This window comes from Phytophthora infestans, genomic scaffold (genome assembly GCF_000142945.1).
Source record: "Phytophthora infestans T30-4 supercont1.122 genomic scaffold, whole genome shotgun sequence".
Lineage (NCBI taxonomy): Eukaryota > Oomycota > Peronosporomycetes > Peronosporales > Peronosporaceae > Phytophthora > Phytophthora infestans.
This window is the reverse complement of record NW_003303637.1, coordinates 5,361-23,299: the sequence shown is the minus strand read 5'-3', so window position 1 is coordinate 23,299 and position 17,939 is coordinate 5,361.

Here is a 17,939-nt window from a genome sequence, read left to right as displayed (position 1 = left end):
GACATTTAAGGACACGCACCTATCAAGCAGAAAGCTCGGCGGATACTCTCCGCCACTTGAGCAAATTGTACGAGTTGTTGAAGGGGCTGCTTCGAGCTGGGTTGATATCATTCTCGGGCAGCCCTTGGGCCTCACAGTGGTGATAGTGCTGAAGAAAAATGGTGTGGATATTCGGCTATGCATTGACTATAAACTAGTTAATGCGATTACGACGCCGATGGAATACGCTATGCCACTAATCGATGACCTGCTCACCGAATTGGAGAGTTACCCAGTGGTTTTGTTCGCTTGATGCTGCGAGCGGATTCTGGGCAGTCTTGATGACTCGTCGAGCTCGGCAGATCTCAGCGTTCGTCTGTGCACTTGGACACTTTGAATGGTTACGAATGCCGTTTGGACTGAAGAATGCGCCTATGATTTATCAACGTCTCATCGACAACGCTCTATGGGGATACGTTCAACCCAAGCGAGGATGGAAGTTGTTTGCTGAATGAATGGTTATTGCTGAAGCTGAGTCGGGAGCTCGGCGAGTCGAGCTCGGCGGAGTCGGCGATTCAACGCCAGGTCAGCTGACGAAGTTCGAAGCGGACCACCAATCACAAGCTGACTGCGATCCGGTCCAAGACCTGGTCAACGGACCGGACGGTGACATGTTCGCTAACGGAGAACCAGACCGGTCTTATTTGATGCCGGTGTTCAAACGGAGGTCGTTTCTCGATGATATCTGTTTTGGAGGGGAGACGTTTGACGCCTGCTTGGAGACAATCGACCGACTACTAGCCCGGTTCACAGAATGTCGAATTAGCATCAGCTTTACCAAGAGTATCTTTGTCCAACCCAAGGTTGATTTTTTGTCGCACGCGATTACGCCGAGTGGCATACGCGCTGATGCGAAGAAGAAAGCCGCGATCGCCGAGCTCTTTTTCCAGAAATCAAATAAGGGGATGCAAGCCTTCCTCGGTGCACTTAACTATTACGGCCGATTCATCCAGAACTTGGCTGTTTATGGAGCGGTACTCTTTCAGCTAAAGGACACGGACTTTGGTCCTGGGGGTGACTTGGCGTCAGCAAACGCGTCATTCGCCGAGCTCAAAAGACGGGTAGCAGAAGCTCCAATTCTGCGCCATTTCGACTCGGCGAAAGAAGTCCACATAATGTTGTACGCCTGTAATGGGCCCCTCCATTAGATAAGTAGGTAGATTTCTTTACATAAGTAGGTGCATCAGCACACGACTAGCGTGTGCTGAAATGCTGTCATGCCATTGGCTGATATATGGGGAGCCAGACCCATTATTAGCCAATTGGACTATGACGTGTATTTGAGTGGCCAGGGCTGTGGCCTTGGTCCTAAAATAAAGTCAGAGTTGATTTTTTTCTTAAACCAAAGACTCAGTCGTCCTATTGCGAGCTTCCTCAACACTATAGTGTAAGCAAGTAACGGAGTAAATACCTGGCCCGTTACAATGCCAATGAGTGGGCACTGAGCAGTACCATGATGCAGCCGCACGACGACAAGCTGCACCCAGTTCGCTTCTGCGGACGCGTACTAAAGGCGAATGAACTCGGCTATCATCCCGCTGAGAAAGAAGTAGTCGCGCTGTTACAATTGCTGAAAGTGTGCTACACTCTCTTGCGGGGAAAGACGCTACACGTCTACACCCGTTTCTCCACGCTAGAGTGGGTGTTTAAGTCAAAGTCGTTGTAGGGCCGCGCAGTCAGTTTCGCAGTTATGTTGTCGCCCTACGATTTGAAGGTGAAGCGAGTACGTGAACGAGATGTAGACTTCGCCCAGTTGCACCAGGCGTCGAAAATCCCGTTTATCGGACTTGACGATTCCTTGAAGCACCTTGCGCCTTTCTTCAAGAACTCGGCGACAGTTCGAATGGACCCAGCGCTGCTATATGCCCGAATACCAGCTGACTTTGCAGGATGCGTGCTGTCATTTGATGGCTCAGCGAAGACGGCTAAGTATAACGGGTATGGAAGCTGTTCGTGGATCCTATTGCGCCTTCCGAATTGGGACATTGAGATCGCTACGAGTGCGTACCTGTCGTCCACCACAGTCAACATCGCCGAGTACACCGGCATGAACAATGGAGTCTTGGCGGCGATTGACCGAGGGATAACTGACCTGATTATCGTGGGTGACTTCCGGCTTGCAATCCAGCAATTCATGGGGGTGATAGCATGCAAGAAGAAAACGTTGCAAGTGGAGCCAGCTCGACACAAGGATCTCACGAAGCAACTCAACTCGGTCCGGTATCGACACATAGCGCGACACTATAACGCAGCGGCTGATTCTCTCGCTACGTAAGCACTCGAAGCTAAAGGTGGACGAGTAATTCTCGGGACGGATAGGAAAGCAGAACTGAGAATGATTAACCGAGTAGCCGAAGAATTGTATGCCATAGACAACCCAGCGGAAACCCCGGTTGTCACGGCAGTCACTAGTAGTCGAGTACGCCGAGTTCACTTCGAGGACGAGCTGGATGAAGACTCGGCTAGAGCAAGAGGAGGAAGTCAGGATCACGAAGCCATATCAACAAATCCTGGAGAATCCGCGTTTGAAAGCAGTGGAGATGAATTCGAACAAGTTAGCAGGGCGTCGACTCGGCGGACTAACCACACGACCCCGAATGTCGAAACAGGGTCGCAGATGGAGTCAGCCCAGACAGCTCAGAATGCCAACGACATTGATCCAGTGACAGTACAGACTGAGCGGAGAGCGACGAATCGCGAAGGAACAAGATGAAGAACTTAGGTGGGCCGATCTGAAGGCTTACCTGAGAGGTGAATTTGAGGTCCTTACACACCGTCGAGCTCAGAATGCCGGCAAAGTCGCAGAAGTCTTTGTACTTAGCGAAGACGGCCTGTTATACCGCCGAGATGAAACTCGCCGACAGGGCGAACTCGGCGAACCGAACCTCTCATTGAGATTGGTGATCCCGTCAACTATGGTCGACGAGATACTTCATAACTGTCACAACTCGATCGAAGGAGGGCATTAAGATATCGTCATGACTTACCACCGAGTCAAGGCCGACTACTACTGGATTGGTCTTTACGCCGACGTGGTGAAACATGTTAGGGCCTGCGAGGACTGCAATACCAGTAAGCGTAAGCCACAGTTGAGAGGTTACTCGCCGGGAAATGTGGTGTCAGACCATCCATTCCAAGTCGTGTCAATGGATTTCGTGATTCCCCTACCTCGAACTCAGCGGGGCAATACTGCACTGCTGTTGTTCCAGGACCACTTCACGGGGTTCGTTATCGCTAAGGCTATGAATGACACCGGGGTACTCGAACTAGCCAAGGTGTTTGAAGAATGCGTCTGCAGGCAGTTCGGGGCTCCGTCTCTGATACGGCACGACCGAGATCCAAGGTTTATGAGTGAAGTATTCCAAACGTTCTCCGAGATGATGCAGTCGGGATCAAGAGCTACGCTGAGTTACCGACCACAAGCCAACGGTCAACAAGAGAGTCAGTCAAGACAATGGTTCAGACTATACGGGTCTACGTGGAAGACCCACTTCAAGCCGACTGGGATGACATCGCCGAGAAGATGGTACACTCTATCAACAACTCAAGAGACTCGACTCGGCGAGAAACCCCTTTCTATCTGGTACATGGTCGGGACGCCAAGTCTACACTCAAGGCTATGACGAGCTCAATACGACGTGGACAGGGACGCCCAGTCAACTCGGCGGACGCAGTCGAGTGGTGCCGAGAAGCGAACAGACAACGAGAAGTTGCCCTTCGATTAGCAGCTGAGTTCCAAGTGCGAGAGAAGGCACGACGAGCTCGAGAGCACAACGAAGCACTGAGCAAGAAGGAGAAACGATCTATTCCCAACACAGCAGATGACGACGATAGAGTTGCAGAACCAGGCGATGAATCCACCGAATCCTTGTTCAAAGAGGGAGACCAAGTCTGGTTGTTTATGGAGCGAGTCAAGTCGGGACTGACTAAGAAGTTAGCACATCGATGGCATGGACCATTCAGGGTGAAGAAGAAGGTGGAAGAATTCGCCTATGAATTGGAGTTACCCGACAAGAGTGGATACAGGTTTTACCCAGTGGTCCATGTATCACGTCTGAAGGCAGTCACCGAACTCGGCGGAAGACCAAAGACGAGGCTAATCGCCGACCTCGAAGAGACCCAGCGATTAGACTTTGACGAAGAATTACTGCCTGAAGATAGCTGGGAGCCAGACACAAGTATGAACCAGTATGAAGTCGAAGCAATCCTCGACGACGGGCTACCATTATCCACGTGTACGTTCCGGTCCCAGCGAAAGTTTAAGGTTAAGTGGGTCGGCTACGATGAGCCTACTTGGGAACCACTGTCGAATTTTTCATGTGGAGGTCTCCTCTTTGACTATCTACGACAGAAGAAGCGTGAAAACCGTCTGCAAATGGTGCAAGTTGCAGATGAGGATTAACAGTTATTGCACCAAATGTTACACCAACTCAGCGGACGACACAGGCCGAGTTGAGATGGAATGCTACTGTGTCGAAATTACATATACTGAATAATTACGAAATAAAGTCCTGAACGATACCTACGGGACGCTCAGTCAAAAGAAGAAAATTAAAAAGAAGGCGATCCGGACTCCAAGAGAGTTGAACGCGACGGAGACAACTGGGAAGAGCTCAGCGGACTCAACGATTGGAGGCGTGGTGGTGCAGCAGACGTCAGAAACTGCGGAAGGAGATGCAACATCCGCAGCCGTGGCGAGAAGTATCATCGCCGAGCTAGCTAAAGAGACCGACGCCGAAGCAGGTGGAAGAAGAACTGGTGCCTTAGAGCCCGACTCGGCTGAAGTGGGTTGAGGCGGATCCGTTCCACTTGGGAGAGGAGTGCCGAACAGAGACATACTCGGAGACGCGCCTCGGAGATTGGAAGAACCCAACCCATCGTCCGCTGAGTCCTCATCAGACGCACTCTCGTCATCCGAGCCGAGCTCACCGATTGAAGACCCAGCGAAGATGTGGATACCTTGACGATTCAGCCGAGGTGGAGCACCCTGAGCGTACGCAGGAGGCGCTTGTTTGGCAAGATCGAAATCTTCTTCAATCGCGTCGTCAACAACCTGAGGGTCCATACCGCGCGGAGCGAAAACCAAGAAGGCCACGTTCCGAGCGCGGAAGCATGTGTTATACGGGTGAACCGCCGGGTCGACTAGCCACCAAGCTCGCCAGGGCTCGGCTAGATCCACATCGTGAGCGCACTGAGCCCAGTCTCTCCCGGATGGAGCCCATGAAAGGTTAACAGGAGAGTAATGAGGTACGGACGGATCAAAATAAACATCAGCATCCACAAGAGGAGCAGGTTCATCGCCGAGCTTATGGGTAACCGCCGAGTAAAGCTGGTCGTAGACAGCGACAACCAAGGATCGTAGGGTGTCACTACGGCGTTTGCGCTTGCGCTTGTACACCAGCCACAGCCCATACACCTCAGCAAGCTGGGCGGGCGTGGCAGCCGGGTTGACGTCAGGATGGAGACCCATCAACACACTTGACTCGACGATCCAATGACGACGCTCATAGAGAGCAACAAACTAACGGGTCATTTGGCCATCTGTCTTGATGGGCCTCCCCGCCGAGTTCAAAGGACTGTCGCCACGAAGCTTCACCCACTTATCTCCAAGAACTTGTATCAAGGTTCGAGGTCGGGTCTGAGAAACCAAGCACCGCCGAGCTTCCTTCAGCACCAACGGAGAAAAGAAGAAAGGAAGCTCGGGGAGCATCCGCCGGAGACGCTGGCAAGGATGACTCGGATCAAAGACAGCCATGAAAGCTCGTATGCCGTCAAGAGAACACGGCGTGGGTGGCACACGACTCTTGCCGCCTATGAGCTCCAGCTGCACCACTCCGCTCAGTGTATCCAATAACGCATTCCAACAACGGGCTGAGCCGAAATGCATAAATGGTACCTTGCGGAGTTGAGCCATGTGAAGAGTCAAGCGACAATCCTTGGAAACTGCTTGCGAGGCCCGGGTCCGTAACGTCGCCAGCGGGAGTGTAAGAGCGCTTGGCAGAGTGACCGAAGCCGGACGTGATGCAGTCGAACTCGGCTGAGAGGGAACCGACGCTACCGGGAGCACACTTGGCGAAGGAGCAGCCGAAAGAGATTGGACAGGAGCCAGATCAGGAGTTGACACAGGCTGCCGATGCTTGTGGTGCCGGTGCTTCTTGTGATGCTTCTTGTGCTTCTTGTGCTTCTTGAAACGCTCCGATCGGTGACCGGTAGGACTCGACGAGGCACGACGCTTGCGACGCTGCTGCTTCCTTGAAGCCGACGCAGAGGTAGAAGTCGTCCCGTCACCAGAATCCATCGATGAATGTCGCGAGGAGTGGCGATTACTCGGCGGCAAGGCCTCATCACTCATCTCATCGTCAGAGCCAAATATGGCCGCATGAAGGCTTCTCGCCTTGGCAGAACGACGAGCATCTTCGGCCGCCGAGTCAGAACCTGAAGGACTACCCGCCGAGTTCTCGGAAAAAGAAATGGGATCCAAGAGCGACCCAGCGGCAGGATTCGTCGGGCCGGCGGGCGGTGCAGAGCCGTCGCCAGGCCCTAAAACCTCGTCGTCAGACGCGTCAAGGTCCTCAAGCAGCTGAGCAGTCACCGTGCGAGCAATCGCAGCAGAGCTCCGGATGGGGCGCCCAGACGGGGACGTCAACACCGCCGAGCTCGCAGGGAGAGACGGTCTGAGGACACGCACGGCCGGAGTCACTACTTCAGTCGGCGTAGTGGATACGCTCAGACCCCGAGAGGGAGAGACGTGAGAGGATCGACCAGATGACGATGTGGTGTAGCGGGATCAGCAAAATCTGCGAGATTGCTGGATCCAACTTACCAACTGCGCCCAGACACCGACTAACGAAGGGGGTCCCCCGATGATCCGTGTTCTGCTGAACTTTCCTCACCTTGTGTACCCGTCGGTAGGGCGGGATCTTGCTCTCTCGGTAACTTCCGAAGAGTTCAAGTGGTGAAGTCTGAGTGTCTTGGCGAGACGTGGGGATGGGGAAGAGCAGCAGTGGAAAATCTTCACTCTGCGTCCGTGGATAGTTCCGAATCCTAAGCGAATATTCGAGCTTATGGATCCGGGGCCTAGATCGCGGATCCGGCCGTAGGGTTGCCTTTGCGGGTGTGTTCCCTTGCCTTTGTAGTTCCTTTGCGTCGTACTTGCCGCCTCCTGTGACGGGATCTTGAGAGTTGAGAACCTCTAGGGTGTAACCGACCAAGTAGTAAATTCGGTTAACCTGTCGGATCTGCACGTGTATAGGAAAGCTCACTAGGTTGTAGGATCTGGCCAATGTATTATCCAGTTATCGCTAACAACACTAGATTCGCAATTCCTAACCTTCACGGAGCTCGTACGGCCAATGTAGTTCCGGTTCTTGAGGGCGGGAAGTGTGGTGTTGGAAATCCCACGTGAACTCTAGCTACAGATGTAGTTAGGATGTTCCCACAACAATACGTCTACTAGGATAGTAAACGATCGTTCGGGCGGACCTGAAGACCCCAGTTCTGCCCTTGCACCGGGACAAACTGGACCTTGTAAACTACTTATATAGGCCAACCAGTAAAATAAGAACACGCTACTAGCACGAGCAAAGCTAGCAGGTGTTTTGAATCCTCGTGGTCCCAACAGCGGAAGGGTACCAGACACGGGTAAGCCTTTTACGAGATCACCGAGTGCTCAACACTCGGCTGGAAGAAATAAAAGGGAGGCAATTCAAGCACTCCCAGTCGTGCAAATAGGCAACAATAAGCCGTCACGTAAAACCTCCCGATAATAATCGGCCAATACACAAAGTCTCTTGGCCTTGCCGGATGAACCCTCGCTACAGAGCTTCGAGTTCACCGACAGGCATAACACACTCAAACAAGCTTGACCTGACGCTTACCTTGAAGCCGGACGTCGCTCTGTGTGCTTGAGTGGAAATTCTGTTCTGTATTTAAGCTTACCCTTTCGGGTCTATTCCTAATAAGAAGTCCTAATCAAGTATACAAATATCAAGTAAACAATGATCCGTTATGGATCTTCTTGCATGCCAAGCGTCGTCTGCACCGTCGCATGAGTATCTTTAACGGCCCGCGCCCTGTCCCAGACGGTGAACGCACCTTCCAAGGGTCGCTGAGTATTCCGCGAACTCATCCCAACCGCCGCTGAGGGTTCGTACCGTAGATGGTCCGCTGAATGCGAATCCGGCCAGTCCATTATTAATAATAAGGACAGCCTGGATTCAGTGACATAGGGCCGTATCCGATACTTGTTGAAAACTCGGAGGTGACGCCGTCGAGTCCCTTGCACCTTGGCGTCTCCGTACATCACCCGACCGAGGGTTCGTCGCTTGAACAACTTGGGCGGTGTCACGTCTTTGTCGACGGGTGATAATCCGCAACCACGGAGAAATCACTACACCACAACTGCCCCTGTCGCAATGGAAGCCACGGTACTGGTGCCCGTTGTGACATTTCTTCATTCTTCAATTCACCATCTCGCCACCGTATGTCCAAGCGTCTGAATCGAGCCGTGTCCGACGCTTTTCAGCGTCTCAATCCTCGTAGACGTCGCGAACGTGAACAGCTGGAGGTACGTCAGCTCATCCTTCTCTTGACTCATCGGCACCTTGCTCATCATCTCGCATTACTCGACTTGTTTCTCAGGAGGGCAAGGCCGAGGGTTCGAACGTCCCTCAGTCTGCTACACTTCCTCCGACAGCGGCGTCATCAACTGGTCCTTCGGCGCTTCCTGCCCCAGACTCTTCACTTCCTGCGGTAGCTCCTGCAGCACTCCCCGTCGTCGCTGAATCCGCGGAGATGGCTCCTGCTGCTCCTCCTGCCCCAGCTGGTGGTCCACCACCACTCACCGAAGATTCGCTGCGCGCCATGCTGGCTGAAAGTACGGAGGCATCGGTCGATCACATGATAACCTCGATAATCCCGTACTTGACTGCAATGGCTCGTCACCAAGTGCAGATCAGCGTTGTGCCTCCTCTCCACGGCGATATACACACTCAGCGTCGTCTCGAGACAGCTATTGGTTTCGATGAGGTCCTCGCTGCGATACAACTTGTTCCTGACGCGCTGTCGGCATTACCCCAACGCGTTTCCGACTTAGAGCGTCAGTTGCGGTTTGCTCAGTCCGAGGCTGCTGCCGCCGTGCGTTCGGTGGCACCCCACATCATGGCTCGTGAGAACGCGGAGACGTTCCTCAAGGATGCAAACGCTGAGATTGAAGCCTTACACCACCACGTCAAGATTCTCCGCGAGTCGAACGCCAAGAACGACGCCATGCTCGCCACTGTTCAAGCCACTATGGAACGACACGCAGAAGACTTGAATCGTCTGCACTGCGAGGTCCAAGCTCGGGACGTTTTTATCAGCACGTTGCAGAAGAAGCTGGCTCGCGAACGCGAAGTGTACAAGTCTTCTATTGGCGCGAATACTGAGCAGACCCGGAAGCTCCACCTCCTTCTGGTAAAGCTTGCCCAGGGCAAGTATGTCGATAACGACACGCTCAAGGTCCTCGAGAACCAGCAAGACCGTAACACTCGCCTCCTCCAAGCGAATCGTACCCTCCGTGCACACGTGAGTCTGGCAGGGATGGATCCCGAGGTACTTCGTCTGGCTGTCGAAGGTACGCTCTTAATGTTGCTCCTTCCACCGTGTGTTCAGCAACTAACGTTCGTTCACAATCCTTCGTGATAGGTCTGACTGCGGGTGAGCTGGACCTGGATGCGCTGGACTTGGATCAGGAGACGTTAGTCGCTCTGCGGCGTATTCAGTCTGCCACCGCTTCTTCGGACAATCCTCAAGCCTTTTCGGCAGCTTTGGCCAAAGCAGCTCACCAAGTGGCCCATGGGAAGTCCCATAAGCGTCTTAGACCAGGTGGCGAGGATTCAGACGACGATCCGGACGACTCTGACGAAGACAAGGCTCCAATCCCAACGGACAAGGCCAGTGCTTCGATGGCAGCTGCCGGTCTCGGTGATGCGCCACCTGCCGATACTTCAACTCCCAAGTCGGCTCGTAGATCGCTGTTCGGTCCGAAGGCGTGGGAGAAGGCGGCCCAGAAGAAGCGCAAGAAACCCCGTCCTCATTCTCCTGCTAAGTCGCCACGACGTCATATGAAGACTCGGTCCAAGTCTGTGCCGTCTTCTCCAAGTTCATGGTCGCCACCTCCTACACCAGCGTCTTCCTCGACTTTCGCAGTGGTCGACCTCAGCGGCGACCAGAGTGACGTGGACATGGGGACTGCTGATCCAGGCAGCGTCCCTTCGGTTCAAGAAACTGCTACAGAGCCTTCGGGTAAGGACGTGAACCCTGAGGATCACGACGATGTTCCTGTCTCTCCTGACGCGCCTTCGCCCCCGCCTCAGGGTCCACACGATGTGGCCAAGTCACCAGCTTCAACGATTTCACCTTCTCCAGCCGACATACGTGCTGCTGAAGAGGCTCTGCGCGAGGCCGAGGAAATGCGGCTCATGTTTGGCTCGAGTGACGAAGATGAAGAGTCAAACCAGACTGTCCCACAAGGCAAGTCTGCTTCGGCGTCTGCCGCGACATCCAAGGCAGTTGAAGTCTCGGGAGTGGTTTCTACAGCAGGGTCTGCCCCTGTTGAGGCTGCTCCACTAGCTTCCGCGTCTTCGAAGTCGGCTCCGACTGTTCCCACGACTGATGTACCAAGCGTGTCTTCGCCTGGCCTTTCGATGGAGATTGATGACGATGGGAATGCTGATGACGACTATGGAGATGACGTGGATGACAATGAATCTTCGGTGGATGACTCTCCTGATGTTCCCAGTGGTAGCGGTGATGTTCCGCCCCCCACCGATCATTCAAGCATACTCGATGACGAAGATGTTGAAGATTCAAACAGGAACTGGAGTAATCTTGGCCCAGCTCGTCCTCCGACTCCACCTCGGCCAAATCCTTCGCCGATGATGACTTTTTCAATCATCGTTGCCGGCCCGCCTCCTTCGCCACCAGCAAGTCCTCCGGCACCAGCATCTTCTCTTCCTGTTCCAGTGTCTCCTCGTCCGTCTATTTGGACTCTCGATGCTGGACCTGGACGCATGATTACGGCAACCTATACTTCGGTGCCGCGTCGTGGTGGTGCACCGTCGGTTGAGCCGTTGCCTCACCGAGTGTTATCTGGTACTCGCTCTTCGGTGCCGGCTTCGTCCACCCTGCCACCGTGGGTTCTTCCGTATGTAGACATGGAGTTTACCGATGCAGGCGCCAAGAAGTGTTTCGAGCGACTCCTGAGCTTAACGCTTCCTGAACCAGCTGGTGAGGTGACCGTGCGTACAACGTTGGAGGGTCTCCAAGCGTTCTTTGATTATTCGCATCCTGATCACCCGTACCAGCAACTTCGGCAGCTTTATCCTCTTCAAGCTTGCCTCTTTGACACTGTCGACTTCAAACCAAGCGTCCCCATCTCCAAGCGTGCCCCGATTGAGACCCGTCTCAAGATGATCTGGGCGAACCTTCGGGGTGACGGCGGTAAGCAAGGTGACCTCGGGTTCGCGTTGTGGGAGCGTCTCCACTGGCTTCCGTTAGCTGATATTGAACGAGGTCTCGCTGAAGAAGCTAAAAAGGTTAACCACGGCAAGGAACGCTTGAAGGAGCTGAGAGCTATGTTAAAGAAGCTCTTCAGTGAGCGCGACCGTCGTGCCGATCGTCTTCGTAACAAGTACCGTGAGCAGTACATGGCGTGGAGTCGTGACTCGGTTTCATCTAGTGCTTCCGGAGTGTCATTCATTCGTCCCGAGTTGCTTTTGGAGCCGTCTAAGCCGTGGTACCCCATTGAAAACTTGCCATTCGCACCTCAGACATCTGACTGGCTTTCCGAAGTTCCGGCTCTCGACGCTCGTCAACCATGGCGTACTGGATGGATGAATGCGCCGCATCAGCACCCGTACAGCACCACGTACTTCCCGTGCCAGCGTAATCCGGAGTTCTTCAATCCTCGTGGTACGTGTTTCGTGGATGTGTACCGAAGCGTGATCGTTGACCCGTCTCTCGATTCAACCGAGCTTATTCCGACCTGGCGTTCGTTGTTTGACTCGCCACCGGGTACTCCACGTCCTGCTGTGGCTGCTGCTCCTGTTGAAGCTGGTACCGAGGATTCGCAGGGTCCGGCTTCAGCTCCAGCTGCCGAGGCTCAGGTTCTTGATAAAGAGGAGAAGGAGAGTGGTGACTCGGCTTCGTTGACACTCTTGGCCACCGCGGCCAGACACTTGGAATCGATTTGACTCCTCGCTGCACGTTCTACGACGTTCTCCAGCATCTCAGCTAACTGTTGAGGTGTCCCGCGTGACTTCGTTTTCAGTGATCGCTCCGCGGTCGGCATTCATGTTTTCTTATTCTTAATCCACTTCCACAGCGTAATCATGTTCATGTTGTTCTTCAAATGCATATACAATTTGTTGTTGCAGTAACGTTCTTCGTCTGTTACCACAGGCTGCATCGCCCTGTGGACAGTTCATACGTGATCCAGTCACGCTAGTCTTCGTCCGCCACCTGCGCCATCTGCAGCCGATTCTCGCTCTTCTTGGCTCGCAAATAGTCGTACAGCAGACCTCCACATGATAAGTTGGATGATGGTTCCCAAGTTGTATCTTCATAGCCAACCCACTTGACTTTGAACTCGCGTACAGCACGCTCCGTGCTCGTCGTTAGTGGTGTTCTGTCGTCGAGGATGGCCTCGACTTCATATTCACCGGCAACTTGATCTGGTTCCCAGCTGTCCTCAGGCAATAGTTCCTCATCGAAATCGAGTCTTGCTTCATTAGTCGCGTCTAGTACCAACCGAGTGTTCGGTCGACTGTTGAATTCGTTGACAGCCTTGAGTCTCGCCACATGCACTACTGGGTAGAAGCGATACCCACTTCGATCAGGCAGTTCCAGCTCGTACGCAAACTCTTCCACCTTGCGCTTGATCCGAAAAGGTCCATGCCATCGGTGAGCTAATTTCTTCGTCAAGCCCGGTTTGACGCGTTCCATGTACAACCGCGCCCGGCTCCCAATCTCGAAAAGAGATTTCGGTGGGGCTCTTGCAGGATCTTCCATCTCTTCCGAAGCTTCTGGAGGGTTCGCCGAGTGTTCGTTTCCACTTGGTTGAGGTACAGCAGCTTTTTTCAGTCGACTCAGGGCCTCATTATGCTTTTTAGCCCTTCGCTCCTTTTCTACAGCCTGATAATCTTTGGCCATAGTGAGGGCGACCTCATGTTGTCGTTTGATCTCACGCCGCCACGCTAGTGCGTCAGACTGCTTGCCGAGCCCTTGTTTGAGTGATGACGACATTGCCCGCAGCGTCGACTGAGCATCCCAACCGTGAACGAGGTAGAGCGGCGTCTCCTTCCTCGTAGTGTCCTGAGAAGTATTAATAGCAAATACCAGCTTCTCCGCGATTTCGTCCCAATCTTGCTGTAGAGGGTCTTCCGCGTACACCCGTACGGATCCCATCACCGACTTCACCGAGCGTTCCTGCTGTCCATTAGCCTGTGGCCGATAGCTCAAAGTCGCTCGTGATCTTGACTGCATCATCTCTGCAAATGCTTGGAAAACCTCGCTCATGAAGCGTGGGTCGCGGTCGTGCCTTATTATTGATGGGGCTCCGAATCGTCGGTATACACATTCTTCGAACACTTGGGCAACACTCAGTGCAGTCGTATCTGACATAGCCTTGGCAATAACGAATCCCGTGAACGAGCACTGAAATAGGAGCAACGCCGTGTTGCCCCTGCGAGATTTCGGTAGTGGGATCACAAAATCCATCGAGACGATCTGGAAAGGTCGTTCGGCTAGTACGTTGCCAGGTGAGTATCCACGAAACTGTGGACGGCTTTTACTCGAGCTGCAATCTGGACAGGACTTCACGTGCTTCTCCACGTCTGCGTACAAGTCGATCCAATAATAATCGGACTTAACGCGGTGGAACGTTCTCACCACACCTTGATGTCCTCCTTCCAGCGAGTCGTGACAGTTTTGCAGGACCTCTTGAATCATCGTTGTTGGTACCACAAGCCGCAGCTTGGTCTCCTCTTGCCAACCGTGGTCGTACCGACGATTCAATCCAAGATAGTGAAGCACGCCGTCTTCTGATAACACGAACCGGTCAGCATACTTCCAGGCATCTCGAGCTTCTTTGTAGCTCAGCTCTTGTGCTTGGCCCTGAAGCACCTTCTTGATGTTAAACCACTTCTGTTCCTCGTCTTGTGCCACTAGTATCCGTCTGCGTCGCTCCCGCTGTATCGCTACCGGGTCAACATCTTCCGCATCGGGAAATGCCGCTGGTACAGTCTTGTGAGGATGGTCTGGCAAATCCTGGCCGATTGAATCTTCGGTGGACGTCTCTCGTCGTTCTTCATGCTCTTCTTGAGCTTTGAGACATCCTCCGAGTGTTCATCTGCAAACCTGACGCGTTTCTTGGCTTTCGTCTGTCGCCGAGTCATCACTGCTATATTACCATAATCGCACTTTGGTGAGCTGTAATCAACCACGAAATTTTCGAAAGTTTTCCACTTTGAAGACTCGCTGCCTGACAGTACATGTACTTGACGCTCTGCTCCTTGTGACGAAACATCTACCGAGTCTTCATCCGGCTCGTAGATCATTTCCTGGATGCGGTTCAGCGATGCCAATTCCGACTTGCGAGTTTCAGCCAAGATTACCCGACTGACCTTCGATTCCAGCGCTTCAGTGGCTAACGAATCCGCGGCCACGTTGTATTCTCGTACAACGTGAAGATATTTAACTGATCGAAGCTTGGCCGTGAGTTCCTTGTGAGTATTCAGCAGCGCTAGCAAAGTTTCCTTCCTGCATGCGATCACCCCAAGTGATTGTTGAATCGCGAGCCTTGAGTCCCCAACGATGACTAAATCCTCGGCACCGTGCGCAATAGCAGCCTTGACACCGTTTATCATACATGTGTACTCTGCCTCATTCACCGTGGTGGCCGAGAGGTAAGCGTTTGCAGCAATCATTACCTTCCACTCAGGAAGGCTCCACAGCACCCATGAACAACTCCCGTAGCCACCGTACTTCTCTGTCTTCGCTGATCCGTCAAAAGACATGACGAATCCGCTGTAATTACGGGAAAGCCTGGCGTACAGCAACGCGGGGTCCATTCGAATAGTCGGGGAACCCTTGTTTGGAGGTGCCACCGGCGCGAGCGAGTCTTCCAGGTCAACGAAGCTCGTGATGCTTGACTGCAGTAGCTGCGCAAAGGCGACATCCTTCTCCTTCACGCGCTGCACCTTAAGGTGCCACTGCGATAGCAGCACTGCGAACTGGACCGCGCGTCCGAAGAGAGACTTCGACTTATGCACCCACTCTAACGTCGAGAATCGTGTATAGACATGTAGCGTCTTTCCTGCCAGCTGGACGTAACAGATCTTCAACAGCAGAAGTAACGCCAAAACTTCCTTCTCAGCAGGATGGTAGTTCATCTCGGCCTCCTTGAGCACCCGACCGAGGAACCGTACGGGGTGTAACTTGCCTTCATGTTCTTGCATTAGCGTAGTGCTCAACGCCCATTCATTCGCAAAGAGCATGACGTGAACTTCTTTCGACCGATCGAAGTGCCTGAGGATGGGTGAATGTGAAACACTCGTCTTCAATTTTTTGAAGGATCGACGTGCCACAGAAAGGCCACCTTCAACGACAAAGTCTTCATCCTTGAGCTGGTACAGCGCCGCACCGTAGACCGCGAAGTCTTGAATGAAGCGGCTGTAGTAATTAACCGCTCCAAGAAACGACTGCATGCCCTTCTTGCTCGTTGGAACGAAAGCTCGGTGATGGCCGCAAGCTTCTTGGGGTCAGCTCTGATACCTTCTGGCGAAATTTTATGCGACAGAAAGTCCACCTTGGGCTGGCAAAAGATGCTCTTGGTGAAGCTAATGCTGATCCGACACTGTGCAAATCTTGCTACCAATCGGTCCAGCGTCGCTAGGCAGCTGTCGAAATCCTCGCCACCGAAGCAAATGTCATCCACAAACGACCGTCGACCAAATACAGGTACCAGCGATGATTCGTCTGGCTCCCCGTTCGTAAACATATCAGCGACGGGGCTGTTGACGAGTTGTAGTACAGGGTCGGTCTCTACCGGTGCTTCGCGGTCTGCCGCGAACTTCGTTTGAAACGAATTCTCGGCGCTTGGCCCACGACGTTCCTTGGCCTGTTCTTCAGCTAAACGCATCCTCTCTGAGTATTCAAACCAACCTCCTTTAGGTTGAACGAACCCCCAGAGTGCGTTGTCAATCATACGCTGGTAGATCATCGGCGCGTTCTTTAACCCAAAGGGCATGCGTAACCACTCAAAATGTCCTAGTGCGCAGACGAACGCTGACACTTTACGCGCTCGCAAGGTCATCATGACCGCCCAGAAGCCGCTTGCTGCATCCAGCGAGCAGAACCATAGGTAGCGCTCGAGATCTGTTAACAGGTCGTCGACTAGCGGCATTGCATACTCCATGATCGCGGTGATAGCATTCACCATCTTGTAATCAATGCAGAGCCGGATGTCCAGCCCGTTCTTTTTCATCACAATCACGATCGGCGATGCCCATCGACTGTCTGAAAAGACGATCAGTCCTGCACGCAATAAAGCGCGCAGCAGCTCGTACAGCTTGCCGAGAAATCGCAGCGGCACGCGCCGGACATGCTGTTTAATTGGGGCGTGCCCCTGTGTGTCGATATCGCATACCGCTCCGTAGGCTGGCGGCGGCAGTGCGTTACCACTAGCAATTAGGATGTGCTCGTGGTTCTTTAGCGTTGCGACCAGACGTTCTCGGCGATCGGTCGACAACTGAGGATCAGCAGCATTAGACGCAGTGTAGTCAATTGTCGTGTTGATCTCTTCGGTCAGGTCCGGCAGGAATGCCAGCTCCTTCGCGTAGTCGTCCAAGCCAATGTTGTTAGCTTGGTGTTCGTTGAAATCATTTCTCGTATCCTCCGTTGCTTCATTTCCCTCGGTTGTTAACACTCGAGCAACCGAGATGTATGTTCCGTCCAACGCCGCTACGGATTCTTCCCTTGACTCAACATTGGCATCCGCTTTGATTTCAACAGTCGGTACTTGGTCCATCTCCTTCCCATCCTGGTTTCCCATTTCTGGGCCACCTGCCGAGTCGTCGTTCGCAATATTGAATGCGTGGGCCGTCGACATATTGGGTTGTTGACTTTTGTTCCGCTCCTCGTTCTGCCGCTGTCTTGACATTTTGGAATTCGCACCAATCTTGCAATGAATACTCGGTGCCGTACTCAACACCTTCTGCGCGATGCCTGTATTCTCTGGATCAACCACCGGTGGCTCGTTCGCAGATTTGGCGACACACAAGGCCGGGACAGCTTCGTCAAAACGGGTAACTCCATTCAATCCAGTGCCGTGACTTGTCGCTTCCGTGGTCACCCCTGACTGGACACTAACACTCGTTGGCGTATGTACCACGTTTACCGGCCTCAGTAGTTCGTGTGTACGCACTACCGAGGCTTCGTTCGCGTTATTGCTTCCGCCATGGGTTGTCGTGCACGTGTCCAAAGGTTCTGCGGAAGGCTGACCGTCGGCCGAATCCCCGGCTGTCACCCCAGACGCCAGACAGGCTTCCACTCGTTCACGTTCTTCCAGGATCAGTGCCCAGCGCTCTGCACATGTCAGACGATCACTAGAATCCACTAGCGAGTCTTCTAGAGGTCGTGCTAGCACCCCACCGGGTTCTGGGTAGTATGGTCGATCAACTGCTGAAGGCTGAGTTGCAAGCCACTGTTCGTAGATTTCGCATTCACGCTGAAAGAGCCCGCGGTCTCTACAACCTTCGTAGGCAACACTTGCCAGTCTTGGTACTTCTTGGACTCCAGACGCACATAGCCGTCACCTCGTGGCAATCCTCCATCTGGAATCCACATAGCGATCGAGTCCG